The sequence below is a fragment of the Lontra canadensis genome, unplaced genomic scaffold (assembly GCF_010015895.1).
Source record: "Lontra canadensis isolate GAN:19392208 unplaced genomic scaffold, GSC_riverotter_1.0 scaffold50, whole genome shotgun sequence".
Lineage (NCBI taxonomy): Eukaryota > Metazoa > Chordata > Mammalia > Carnivora > Mustelidae > Lontra > Lontra canadensis.
The window spans coordinates 3257766-3272545 of NW_022631044.1; the positions used below are offsets into that span (position 1 = coordinate 3257766).

General features: G+C 40.7%; 1 long non-coding RNA gene across 1 annotated transcript in view; it reads right to left on the reverse strand.

Moving 5' to 3' along the window:
• Positions 1-833: 833 nt before the first annotated feature.
• The window catches only part of LOC116877177, a 48301-nt gene continuing 34354 nt past the window's right edge, over positions 834-14780 (reverse strand). Inside the window, exons 2-3 of the long non-coding RNA XR_004384568.1 lie at positions 6686-6816; positions 834-1348 (exon numbers count right to left, since the gene is read on the reverse strand). This is a non-coding gene — a long non-coding RNA (uncharacterized LOC116877177). The remainder of the gene's footprint in view (positions 1349-6685; positions 6817-14780) is intronic.

Genomic DNA, 14780 nt, shown 5'->3' on the forward strand with positions numbered 1-14780 from the left:
GATGGTATGTTCCATTGAAACAAGTAGGTAAACCAATATTTTTTTTTAAAGTTATTGAATAGTACAGTAGACAATCGAAACTGAATGGCAGGGTAGATTGTTCAGTGGACACTATCGTTATTGATCTCTAATTCTCTAACTGTAGAGTATAGCTAACATCTATATGAGCACTTACTATGTGCTGGTCACTATTTCAGGTACTTTAGATATACAGTTTTAGTCAATAAATCCTCACAACAGCTCTATCGGTTAGATACTCACAGAGAGTAGGTGTCAATAAGTGTTACTATTGATGGTATACAGTCATTTATTAATTCAACAAAATTGTGTCAAACTTCCTGTGACAGAGTGTCTTGGCCCAAGAAAAGTGACATGTTGTGTGGCTCTCAAGGCTGAGTCTTTATTTTTTTTTAAGGACTTTATTTATTTATTTGACAGACAGAGATCACAAGTAGACCGGGGGGCGGGGGGGAGAGAAGCAGGCTCTCCGCTGAGCAGAGAGCCCAATGCAGGACTCAATCCCAGGACCCTGGGATCATGACCCGAGCCAAAGGCAGGGGCTTAACCCACTGAGCCACCCAGGCACCCCTCTCAAGGCTGACACAGCTTCCGTCTAGTTCTCTTGCTCAGAAAAAATGCCTGTGGAGCCTCAAGTGGCTGTGTGAAGCAAGCAGATCTGCGCTGAGGACACCATGCTGCACAGAGCACATGGACAGAGCCCAGGAGGCTAAAGAGAGAGGCAGAGAAGCCCCTGCTATTCCCACCCTGGCAGTTTGAACTTCCCAAGTCCCAGGGCCTGCCGGACATGTGGATGGAAAAGGCTTTGAGAGGACTCCCTCATCTCTGTCTCATGGAAGCCAGCTGAGAGACCCTGCATGAGAACCACCTGGCTGAGCCCAGTCGCTCACCAGAATCAGGAGAGATGACAATAGTCAATGATTGCTGGGGTTATTTTATAGAGCAATAGATAACCAGAACTCTTCCAGAGAAGAGTGAGGGGTTAGCCCAGTCTTCTGACTCTCCTTTCCCAATGCTTCTTGAAGTGGACTAAGGCAAAAGGGAGAATTTTTACTCTGAATGGCAAGCGCCTCTTGGATATGGATATGGAGTCTGGCTGTTTGCCAGGAAGGAGGCAAGGACAAAGGCCAAATAACCTTTGGCCCCTTGGGACAGTGGCTTTGTAAAACACTGGGAAGAAATCTTGCAGGGGTGACATTCCTTGCCAGCTGGCTCACTCTGCATTCTTTTCAGGCTGCCAGAAGGTAACCATGCTTCAGCTTAAGATATGGAAGAGGATTATAACAGCATCCAAATAGACAGGCAGGGAGCCAAGAAGAATTAGCTCATACTGTTTGGGAACAAATGGAAAGCGTACATAAAACTTTAAACATTCAAGGATGAGTAAGCATAAAAAAGTATATAGAACTATGAAAAACTATGAAAAAAATCCTGGAACATAGGAACAAAAACATAACATCTAAAAGGCAAAAAAACTTAAAAAATATTTTTTGCAATATGAAGCAAAAATAATTTTTTTAAGGATTTTATGTATTTATTTGATAGAGGGGAAGAGGGAGAGAGAGAGAGAGAGTGCGTGAGTGCATGTGAGCGGGGAGGGGGAGGGTAGAGGTAGAGGTAGAGAATCCTAGGCAGATTCCCTGCTGAGCTTGGAGCCCGCCTCCCTGAGGGCTTGACTTACACATGACCCTGAGATCATGACCTGAGCTGAAATCAAGAGTTGGACATCCAACTGACTGAGCCACCCGGGTGCCTGGCAGAAATAAATTTTAAACAGTGTCTGCTATGACTTTGACAGATAAACTAAAAAACATATCAGTAATCCAAACAATATTTTAATGACATAGAATTAATAGTTATGAACTAAACTGGACTCCATATTCTACAGAGAAAGCACCTTCTTTTCTTTTCTTTTTTTTTTTTTTTTAAGGTTTTATTTATTTATTTGACAGACAGAGATCACAAGCAGGCAGAGAGGCAGGCAGAGAGAGAGGAGGAAGCAGGCTACCCGCAGAGCAGAGAGCCTAATGTGGGGCTTGATTCCAGGACTCTGAGATCATGACCCGAGCCGAAGGCAGAGAGGTTTTAATCCACTGAGCCACACAGGCGCCCCAAGCACCTTCTTTTCAATTGCCTACTGAATATTTACAAAAATTAACGGAATATTTATTTGCATGAAAATCCTCATTAAATTCCAAAATAAAAATAGGGTTTGAATCTCAGCTCTACCATTTATTAGCTGGAGACTAAAAGAAAGTCACTGATCGTTTCTATGACTCAGTTTTCTCATCCATTAGTGGGAATAACGATAGTACCTACCTCATAGGTGTAATAAGGATTAATTGACTTAATATATGTAAATTTTGAAGTTCTTGGTCCATTGTAAGCTCTATATTAGTACTGGCTATTTTTCTGATAACAGCTATATAAAGTTAAAATTCAATAATAAAACTTTAAAAAAAGATTTTATTTATGTATTTGAAAGAGAGCAAGTGAGAAACAGAGAATGAGTGGAGGGGGATGGGCACAGGGAGAGGGAGAATCAGATTCCCTGCTGAGCAGGGAGCCCACCATGGGGCTCAACCTGGGACCCTGGGATCATGACCTGAGCTGAAGACAGATGCTTAACTGACTGAGCCACCCAGGTACCCTTCAGTAATAAAACTTTTAACCAATCACTCCTTTCCTCAATCAATAGTATTTGCTACCATCTAATATGTGTGTGTGTGTATGAATGCCATATTTGGGGGCTCTAAAGGAAGCTAACTTTGACACCATCCTTCAAGATATTTCTCTGTTGTCTCCTAGAATCCACTGGTATCAAGGAAAAATCTGATGTTAAACTGATTCTTGTTCCTTTGTAGGTAATCTAGTTTTTCTCACTAGAAAAATTTGAGATGTTTTCCCCCCTTTTTATACATTTAGGAGTAGGAACTGTTTCTCTAGTTCTGGTTGGCATTCTTAGGTCTGTTCATTCCAACGACTTGACTCTTCTGAATCAGAGTGCTCTTCTTTTAGATTATCTCTCTCCCATTATCTCCATTCTTTTGGTCTGGAATTTTTGTTTGATGCTGTAGGAACTTTTGACCTTATCTTCCATGTCACTTAACTTCTCTTTTACTGGTTGTTTTTGTTTCTTTTTGGTTTTGTTTTTGCTTTAGTCCTTTACCTCTGAGTTTGAGAGACTCTTTAGGATTAATCTTACATGTTCATTCATTCCATTTTCAGTTATGTCCATTTTATTCAGCCCATCTACAACATTTTTAAAAATATAGCTTTTTTTTTAATCAAAGTTGCAAATGCACAGAGTTATATTTATTTTAATCAAAGTTGCAAATACATAGGATTTTGAGAGGTAAAGAGTTCTACAAGGCTTGTTGCAACAAGAATGGCAGTACCCCATCTCCTCTTCTCCGTCTTTCTGCCAGGCAACTAGTGCTGCTTTAGGCACAAACTCATTGGGGCATCATAGAATCCAGTGATTCCTGAAGTTATATAATAGGGCATCCCAATCACAAGTCACAGCAGTGTATTTGGCTTATTAAAAAAAAAAAATCTATGAAAGCTTTGTAAGAGGGACTTTCATGTAGAAAACCTGTGTTTTCTAATTTGAAAAGATACATGCACCCCATGTGCATTGCAGCACTATTTACAATGGCCAAGAGATGAAATCTATAGATTCAGTCAGTAGAGAGACAACAAGCCCCAATGGATTTAGGCAGCATTACTACCCACAGCATAGCAGGCAGCATGGGCTCCATCTTGCCTCCAAATCCCATGGGGCATCCAACTGGAGGTGCATACCAGGCATACTGTGGATCTGTGTCAGAGCTGAGGAACAGTGAACCTAGGAAACCCCTAATTTTATAAGGAGACTTCTAACAAACCTGCCTATCCCCCCAGAGAGAGATATTATCTTTTATTACACTAAACGTAAGCAAACAATCTCCAGGGAAGGAAGGCCAAGGTCTCTAGCTTTATTACCCTGGGATAGCTCCAGGGAGAGATATCTCTAACTCTCTATGGGGAACCTCTGGTTTATGCTGTCTCTTATGCAAAGATCCTTGAACAAGATGGTCTATGTCTTTTGCTCAGAAAACCCAAAACCCATGGAGAATTATCTCCCAACAATTATAACACCTTTTTTATAAAATTCTGAAAATGCCAAGCTTTATTCACACCCTAGGTGGAAAGAATAACTTTTAATGTGATAAAAATGTCACTGTAGATCATGATGTACATGACATATGAAAACCGCTGAACAATGTTTAAAAAATAATGACTATATTAAGTAACTTTTGTTTTTGAAATTCTTAACTCTATACTGAAGTTTCTTGGGAGTGGCATTACTGACATTTCAGCTGTATAATTTTTCACTGTGGGAGACTGACCTGGGCATTATAGGATATTTAACAGCATCCCTGGCTTTCACCCAAGATATGTCACCAGTGCTACCCCAAGTGTGACAAACAAAAATGTCTCCAGACACTGCCAAAGTTGTCCTGGAAGCAAAGTCACCTCCCACTGAGAACCACTGTTCTATGCTATTCTCTTGTCGTGTAGTTCCATAGTTTAAAAATTGTTAAACATCCAATATTTAGGAATAAATCAGTGAAAGCTATGCAAGACCACTATACTGAAAACAATAAAACATTATGAAGAGAAATAAAGATCTAATTAAATGGAGGGAAGTACTATGTTCATAATTTGAAGATTCAATATTGTAAATATGTAATGCTTCCAACATGATCTATATCTATAGATTCAACACCAAATCACCCTATCAGAGGTTTATGGGGTATATGTGGAAATGGACAAAGGGATTTTAAAATTTAAGCTAAAATGCAAAAGGCCAAAAATAGCCAAGTCTATCTTGAAAAAGGATCAAAGCCAGAAATATAAAGATATCAAGAATTGATAATATAGCTCTTAAGTTAGTATGGTAGTCACAAAAAGATAGACAAATGAACCAACATAACAAAAGAGGGCAGAAAGAGACCTTCATATAGTAACCTGATTTATAACAAAGGATGGATTTTCCATATATGGTGCTAGGTCAATTTGATATGATATAAGAAAATAATAAATCTTGACACTTACCTAAAAGAGAATCAATTGCAGATGGATTGTATATCCACACATGAAAGGAAAAACAATAAAGCTTTTAGAAAAAGATGTAAGTGAATAGTATACATTAAAAACATTGTAGAGCAAAAGAAACAGAGTATGTACTTACTGCATTACTAGATATTTACTAACTACGAAGGGAAAAATAGTAACTTTAAAGTGAGGACACCTGCCAGACACCAGCATAACCCAGAGATCAAAGTTAACATCACCACTGATAAGATATATTGACATCATGTTCCTCCTGCTCCATGCGCTGAGAATACATCGCTCCTTCAAAGAAGCATAAACCTGAATTTAATCCTGAATTGAACCTAAACATTAGACAAATGCAAACTGAGAGCATTTTACAAAATAACTGGTCAATACTCTCCTAAAGTGGTAAGGTCATTAAAGACAGAGACTAAAGAACAATTCCAGATTAACGGAGACCAAGACAACATGGCAACTAAAGGCCATGTGTAATTCTGGATTGAATCCTGGTCTGGAAAATGATGTTAGAGAGACAACTGATGACACTTTAATAAGGCCTGTCGATGAGTAATGTTAATTTCTTGATTTTGATAAGTGGACTATAGTCAAGCAAGAGATAGAAATAGAACGTTAGATGAAGGGAATATGGGGTTTTTTTGGTACTATTTTTGCAAAAGTCTGAAGTCGTTTCATAATGGAAAGCTAAAAAGAAAGACACTTAAAAATTTATGTTAACAATTTTACGGAAAATTGGCAAAAGATTTGAACGGGCACTTTGTAAAAGAAAATATCCAAGTAACCAATAGATAGCATGAAAAAAGTGCTCGACTTTAGTCATCAAGAAGAGCACATTAAAGCCCTGGGGAGATATCTCTGTGCACACCAGAATATGTAAAATGAAAAAGACTGGTTATATCAAGTGTTGTCAAAATGGAGGCACTACCATTCTCACGCCTTGTCGGTAGGAGTATAATTAGTACAACCATACTGGGAAACACTATGGCACCATCAGCTCAAGCTGAACAAATGTAGATCCCAGCAATATGTAAGTAATGTGCATTGAGAGACATTTTTAGAGAATTTTCATAGCAGGCTTCTTTGTAATAGCCAATAACTGGAAACAATTTACACGTCCATCAGTATGGAATATCGGAGAAATAAACAGTGGAATGGAAACACAAGGGAACACTGCACAGTAAGAGAAAGAACAAATTACAGCTCAACAATATGCATGTCTTTCTCAAATAAAGCACTGAGTGGTAGAAGCCAGGCATAAAACAGCACCTAATAAATACATGATTCTACTGGAAAGTTGAAAAGCTGATAAAATTAATCTATGCACTTATACAAATTTTATTTATTCATTTGAGAGAAAGAATGAGTGAGCAAGTGAGAAAGCACGAGTGGCAGAGAAAGAAGAAGCAGACTCTCCACTGAGCAGGGAGCCTGAAGTGGGGCTCAATCCTAGGGCCCCGGGATCGTGACCTGAACTGAAGGCAGACACGTAATGGACTGAGCCACCTGCGCGCCCCTCATCTATGATCTCAGAAGTCAAGGTATCGCTTACCTCTGGAGTGACTAGAAGGCCTTCTAGGGTTCTGGTAGTCAGTTACTTGATCTGGGTGCTGATTACACGGGTGTGTTTATTTTAATGCAAATTCATTGAGCTGTGCACTTTTCTGCATGTGCATTATGCTTCTATAAGAAGTCAACAATAAAGAAATCTTTTAGTGGAAGTCACTGCATTTCTCTAGCAGAGTAATAAAGGCAAGCCTCGTGCTGGCTGACAAATGAATTCGTCTCCTGGACTGAAGAATGCTTTGATTGGTTCTTCAGGAAAAAGTATTTTCAAAACAAAGTGATGGTCTCACTTAATCGTTTTCTCAGTGACAGTCTAACAATGGCAAAGGATAAGAACTTCATGAGAACCAAATCGTGAAGCAATGACTAAACATATTTTTGAGAACTTTGTGCATTTTCATATTTGGAAGAAAATCATGTTACTAAAATGCTGGGTAAAAGGGACTATACTTAAAATGTCATTTCATTTTTTTAAATGTCATTTCTTTCTTAAAAATAAATGGTTGCTTGATTTTACCAGGAAAACACAAAAGCACAAGGCTGTAATTATGAGTTGTATTTAGTCTCTGGGAGTGCGTGTTATCGTCCAGGTCACACAGACTCTCTGCTCAACCCACTGTTTGTACTCCTCCAGGTCTTGAGCCTTCTTCAGGTCATTGGCATTGACTTGAAGGCAGACAAGAGAACTTTCCACTGTGATGGAAAGGTTCTGTGTCCTAATTGGGGTGGTGGTTACACTGGTGTGTGCATTTATTACAACCCACTGAACTTTACACTAAAAAATTGCACCTTCAAGTGTAATATAAATTATGCCCCAACTAAAAAGAATAATGTTAAAAATTATTAATGGCTATTGGTTGCCTGGAGTTAGAATTTATTTAACAAGTACCCCATTATGTTTTTTTAAAGATTTTATTTATTTATATGAGAGAGAGAGAAAGCATGGGCGGGGGAGCGATAGAGGAAGAGGCAGAGAGGCAAGCAGACCCCCACTGAGCTCAGAGCCCAACTTGCTCACAGTGGGTAGATCGCAGATCCCAGGACCCTGAAATCATGACCTGAGCCAAAGTCAACACTTAACCAACTGTGCCACCCAGGCTCCCCCCGCCTCTGATTATGTTATTAATAAGGCCTTCTAGCATTTTCCAGAAGTACTAGTTCTCAGGGAGCTGAGCTCTCTGTAGCTTGAACAGTGTCTCCTGAATTTAAACATCTGACGGTTAAAACAATCAGATGAACAAGAGAAGAACTAGCTCTTAATGAGTGCTGTAAAACTGTTATTCAATTTAATGAAATTGCATGATGGGATGAGAACATATTTCCAAATCACATATCAAGAAAGCTAGAATTAAACTGAAGTTCTTTCTGCACAGGCAGCTGTGCATTCGGCTTCCTGCTACCCCAGTTTAAGTCCTCGGGAAAGTCGGCTTCCAGTATCTGGGGGAGCCTGCCATCTAGTGGCAGGACAGGCGGCATAGTCATAGAGCCAAAAGCAGCATGGGGTGAGCGAGCTTAGCTTCGCCTTTTTACAAAACTCTGAAGGTCTCCTCGCAGAAGAAAATTCTCCATCTGTGGACTGCCAGTGACGGGTTAGTCATCCACCAAAGGTCTTGAAAAGATCTTCGGAAAAGATGCTTAGAAGCTGAAGAGCATTGAGGGAGCTCTTTTGGAAGGACAGATGGGAGACTCTCAGGCATTGACTCTTCTTCTCTCCACCGGGCCTCATTAGTGATGACAGCCAAGGACAACAGGGCTGCAATTTGCCCATACTCACTGACACATCTATGCCAAATTAAAAAAAAAAAAAAGCTGCTTTCATATGGGTGGACAAAGCCCCAGAGTGTATGGCTTGGTAAGTGGAAAATAGGCTGTATTTCAGTCCTCCTCCCTACCTCTGCCAGGAGCTCTTGTGCAGTGGGCAACATGCACAACCACACACTGCAGCCCCGATGCAGCAACAGTACTTTCTCCTGGCACCTCAAATGCCCAAAGCAAACACCAGTACCTAAAAACTGGGGCAGGAGATAGGCACATCCCACCATCATATGTATCCTTAAGATACTTGGGACTTGAATTTCAGTTTTTTTTTCAAAAGTCACTGTCAATTTTAGCTTTCTATTCAGGCCTAGGTGTTGAAGGCCTCACTTCAGATGAAACACAGAAAAGATTAGGAGCCTCTGAGGAGAATAGCATCACATTGCTTTGTCATGAAAGATTATAGCACGGAATTGCATAGATCCAAAAGTGATGGATAAAGGGCTTAGGAAATGTAGCACTTTAAATGTGACACTTTTAGGAAAAGTTACACTTTAAAATCCATGGACAGGTCAAAGACACATTGTAGAATATGGCAGGGAGACATTTATTATTTAGCAAACTTCTATTAAACACCCTGGTTTGAGATACTGGGCTAGGAAGGGAATACAGTGGTGACCAGACAGTCTGTCTGCCCAGCAGACATAAACACACACACACACACACACACACACACACACACCGCAGCTGGGTTCCATGCCCTGGAACACCTCTATTCTCCTTTCCTGAGTTGGTGGTCATCTTTCTGTAGCCTTCTCCTACTTCACCTTGCAATTAGGACTTTCTTCATACTGCATCTCTTTTTAGCATTTATCACAGTAGAATTATTTCTATTTTATTTGCTTATGTTTATTATTTTATCAGCTTCCCCTCCCTCTGAACCAGGTTTTGGTTTCTTGACTTTATTGGTTGTTTTCTATTTCATTCATTCTTACTTTTATTTTTATTATTTCTTTTCTTACACTCTCTTGAAGTTTACCCTGTTGTTGTTCTGATGTCTTCAGTTGAACTGTGACTTATTTTTTCATTTATTCATTCATTCCTTGTTATTGTACTAAAATATATATAACACAAACTTGCCATTTTAACTACTTTAAGTGTGCAATTCAGTGACATTAAATATGCAAAGTTGTACCACCATCATTACTATTTCCAAAATTTTTTTACCACCCCAAGTGGAAACTCTGTGCCCATTAAGCAATAAGTCTTCAGTCCCACACTCACCTCCATTCCCTGGTAACTTCTCACCTCCTTTCTATCTCTATGCCTATTCTAGATGCTTCATACGAGTAAAAATCATACACTGTTTGTTCTTTTGTGTCTTACTTAGCATGTTTTCAAGGTTTACCTATGTATCAGAACTTCATTCTTTTTCACAACCGAATAAGATTCCTTTGTATGTACCGACAACATTTTGATCATCCATTCATCTATTGATGAATACTTGAGTTGTTTCTACCTTTTGCTTATTGTGCAGAATGCTGCTCTGAACATTGTCATAGAAGCACATATTTGAATCTTTGTTTTTAACTCTTTTGGGTATATACATATGATTACCTCTTTACATCACTGGTAGTTCTAATAGACTATAGATCTGATTGTATTATTTCCATTTTCCAGAGGAGGACAGCAAAGGTGAGCAGATCAGTGTCAAAGTCACTAAGCATTCAAATCCAGATCTTTTGCCTTCTAGCTCAACTCTGTTTTCATCCTATCTTATTATTTTGGACAAATCACTGGTGAAAATGATCCACTCTTACTGAAAATTGATTACAGGAATGTAATAAAGGTTTTCTGTAAAAGAGCACGGGAAGTTGAGGTATCTTAATTTGTCTTCATTCACTAGTAAAATAGTTCCTGTACTTGGAATTTGAACGATCCAGACTGACCATTGAACCTTGTAGATGTGATCGTGTTATTGCTCTGTCTAAAACCTTTCAAGGGCTTCATACTGCTCCAAGGTTTAAAAAAAAAAAAAAAATCCTTACCAAGTTTACCCACCCCAGAGAGTCTGGCTCTTAACTTCTCAGCTCCAGTCCTGATAGGCCCTAGACAGTTAAATGAGTGAACTTGTGGGGAGTGAAATGACACAGCATTGACTCTGAGCTGCAGTTGTGGAAAGTTGCGGAAAGACAGAGTGGCGGGCACTGCGGGGGCGTGGTTGCATGCCATCTAAAGTGGGCAGCCACGCCTTGGTTTGTTGCCCTGGGGGCATGCAGACCCAGTGTGTCCAGATCTTCAAACTTTTTTTTTAAGATTTTATTTATTTATTTGACAGATAGATACCAGAAGTGGACAGAGAGGCAGGCAGGGAGAGAGAGAGGGGTAAGCAGGCTCCTGCGAGCAGAGAGCCTGATGCGGGGCTCGATTCCAGGGCCCTGAGATCATGACCTGAGCCAAAGGCAGAGGCTTTAACCCACTGAGCCACCCAGGTGCCCCATCTTCAAACTTTTTAGAGAAGCAGAAATTTGGATATTTTGAGTGAATTTTACATATTTTAAAAATAGATTTCACTTTCTTAAAAGATTGATTTATTTATCCTAGAGAGAGTGCACCTGCAAGCAGGGGGGAGACGCAGAGGGAGAGACAGAATCTCAAGTAGACTCCCTGCTGAGCATGGAGCCTGAGGTAGGGCTCCATTGCCCAAACCTGAGAGCATGACCTGAGACGAAATTGAGTCTGACACTTAACAGACGTGGTGCCCAACAGACAACTTTTTAGAGCAGTTTTAGGTTCACAGCAAAATTGAGAGGAAAGCATAGAGATTTCTCATTTCCTTCCTGTCCTCACTCATGCACAGCCTCCCTACTATCACCATTCCTGAACCAGAGTGGTGAATTTGTCCCAGCTGATGAACCTGCACGGACACAGAAATATCACCCAGAGTCCATAGTTTACATTCGGGTCCTTCTGGGGGTTGTACATTCTAAGGCTTTGGAAAAATGGGTAATGACATATATCCACTATTGTTGCATCATGCAGAATAGTTTCAGTGCCTTAAAATCCTCTGCACAAGTGATTTAAATTCAAAAACCAGTTGGGCCAAACTGAGTGTGAATCTGAGAAAATGGGCCAGGCTGGCCACAGCCCACAGGGCACAGGGCCCTTAGCTCTCTCTTCCTGCATGTTTCTCCTGCCTTGGTCCATGGCCCTCTATTCTCCAGCCCTGCTGGACATCTTCTGGTAGCTCTACTGCCGTGGTTTTGGGCACTGGCTGCACAAGAGAATGACTGGGAAGCTGAAAGGAAAAAAAATGGTATCTCAGTCCCATTTCTTGATATTTATCTTTCAGGCTCCCTAGGGGATTCTCGTGTACAGTACAGCAGGATTGACAACATGTCATTGATTGCCAAGTGGACTTCCTGCCTCCAGCTTCACCGTCCTCTGGTTAATTTTTCACACTGCAGCAAGAAGAGTCTTTTTAAAGCACAAATCTCAGCAAGTTACTTCTCTGCTCAAAACCCTCCCACGGCTGCTCCTTGACATCAGGATAAATGACTTTGCATGATCGGGAGGTCCTTCAGGACCTGACCCCTGCTGAGCCTCCTGGCCTCATCTCTTCCCATCACCTATGCTCCTCCCCGCCAGGAATGCACTTTATTTCAGTCAGGCTGAACCTCTGAAGTTCCATGATGTACTCTTTCACCCATGAGCCTTTGAACATGTGCAATGGGAGAAGTCTATGTGAGAATGGTCACCGGGCACTGTTGGGGTGAGGGAGGGGGAGAGGATCAGAAGTGGTGTAGGGAGGAGGCCAACACTAATGCCATCCTCAAAAAGATGGAAAGCTTCTTGAAGGCTGAGATTGTAATTGGTGTTGCTATTTTCCATCTCTCCAATCCTCTAAGGCCAAGCCTTGAGTATATGAAGCAAATTCTGAAATGAAGTGAATATAATTGAATTACCTTTTCAAAAAGTATTCTCTGGGCTGGTTGGTTATTTGGGGAGGAGGCTCATTCTTAGTCTGAACGAGAATCCAAGTACAACAGTAGCCATAATAACTCATTTATTCATTCAGTGATACTAATATCTATTGGTCATTTATTGCCAATTGGTTAAGACTGGAAAATCCATCAATGATTAGAAAACTGTATACATGTGTGGGGGAAAGGGAAGCTAGCTCAGACTTGGGATATCAGAAAACTTTACTAAAGGGATAATGTCTAATTTGAGTCCTGAGAGACAAGCAGAAGCCACTCAGCCCTCTTGTTCTCTCTCTCTCTCTCTCTCTCTCTCTCTCTCTGTGTGTGTGTGTGTGTTGGATAGGCCTGCTAAAAAAGAGGGAATTTCAGGCAAAGAGGGCAGCAGATCTAAAGCTTTATAGTTAAATGAAGGTTTGGCAGGTTCTCGAAAGTGAAAGTAATAATTCTACAAATGCGAGCCTGAATGATTCTAGGACCCCTTTCCAGGGCTCTCACGTTCTGGCTTAGCATCTCAAGTACTGGTTTAACATAGCTGAAATAGTATCTAATTGAGAAAGTTAAATATAGTTTAGTTTCTGGCTGGTGAATTCCATCCCCCAAGAGTCTCTTAAGAGACTGTAGGAAAGAGAAGAAGGAAGTGTGCAATGGCAACAGTCAGAGGATGGGGGTGACGTTTATACTGCAATTTGCCTCCCAACAATCGCCTTTCTTGGGAACTCTAACCATCAGGGAGGACCTGTGGCCCACAGTTCACACTTGTATTCAGCAAATGTAGAGTCCTTGTTTCTGTTACATAGATGAGAAGCAAGGTTCTTCTGGGGTCACACAGCAGAAGCCTGACATTTGGGGAATGTGACTGATGAGCTCTGTCCTCCCACAGAGGAGCCCTATGGTGAGAAAGGACTCCAGAAGCCAAATAACCAAGGGACTTTCCAAATCAAACATCTTCAATGAAATGCAGAACCTGCTGAGCCATGCCTGACCTAGCTAGCTAGAGACGTAGCCCTGTGGTTCCCATGAGAGCTTATCCCCAGCCAGATTTTCTACCATTAACACAGCTCCTTTTAATTGCAGTTTTCTTCCTGGATGACTCCTACTAAAACATCCTAGACAGAAGGGATCACATAGATGATGTAAGTTTCTCAGATTGCCTGTCACCTGGTAGAAAGCCAAGCCCCAAGGGCGTGTGCTGTAGGTTTGTAGGCAGATTCAGAGTTTATGTATCACCTAAGATGAGGAGGTTGAATGAGGTACCAAGTCCAGGGCTATATCAGGACCTCGGCTTTGGAAGGAGGGGCTCATAGGGAAGAAGATATTCCAAAGAAGAGAAAAGCCTGGTTGGGGGGGTTCTTTAAAGGCACCTAACCTACTTTACAATTTTCTCTAGGACTGACCAATACCTCAGAGTCATGATAAAACCTATTTTCTTGGTCCCTCCTCTTTTCTCCTCTTATCACTCTGCAGAAAAAAAAAAACAAACTATTAATTGCAATAGATCCTTTATATAATCAATGAATAGTGTATAGTTCTTTGAGAATTCCTTAGTTCTCTAAGACCATTAGTAATTATGAAGGTTGAGCAGAAGGCCGGGCTCACTCCCTAGTGAAACCAGTAGATACTAGCTGGGAAAAGACTTGACAGACTTTAGCATCTTCACAGGCTCCTTCTTGTTTAGATCTCCTATAGACATGAAATGGATATTATTTTCTGTTTTCAAAATTACCAGCATTCATTGCCTTTCGGTGTTACCCTTGCATGGTAGAGATCAGGAACTGTAAGTACAAATGCCTGGACCTACTCGGGTCTGGATGTCACACCTTACTTTATTAAAACCTAGTGAATAAAATAAAATAAATAAAACAGTGTAAAATACAAATAGCTGACAACAGAAGTTAGTGCTTATATCCACCAAAATATACGCACACTTTTATTTGTGAAGCCAAAAACTAGAGAAGAGTAATATCCCTCAGAAGTAAATTGTGAGGGGGCCTAGGTGGCTCAGTTGGTTAAGCGTCTGACTCTTGATTTTGGCTCAGGTCTTGATTTCAGAGTGGTGGATTGAGTCCATGTTGGGCTCTGTGCTCAGCACAGAGTGTGCTTGTCCCTCTCCCTCTGTGCCTTCCCCACTCTCTCTCACTCTCCAATGAATAAATAAATACAACCTTTTTTTAAAAAGTAAATTGTGAAAGAATCTCACAATAAGGAGGAAGAGGGAATGACTGGTACAGTACAGCAGCACAGATGAGTCTCACAGACATAATGTTGAATGAAAGACATCAGACACACATATATCTAGGCCCATATATGAAGTTCAGAAACAGGCAAAAGTAATCTGTGATGATA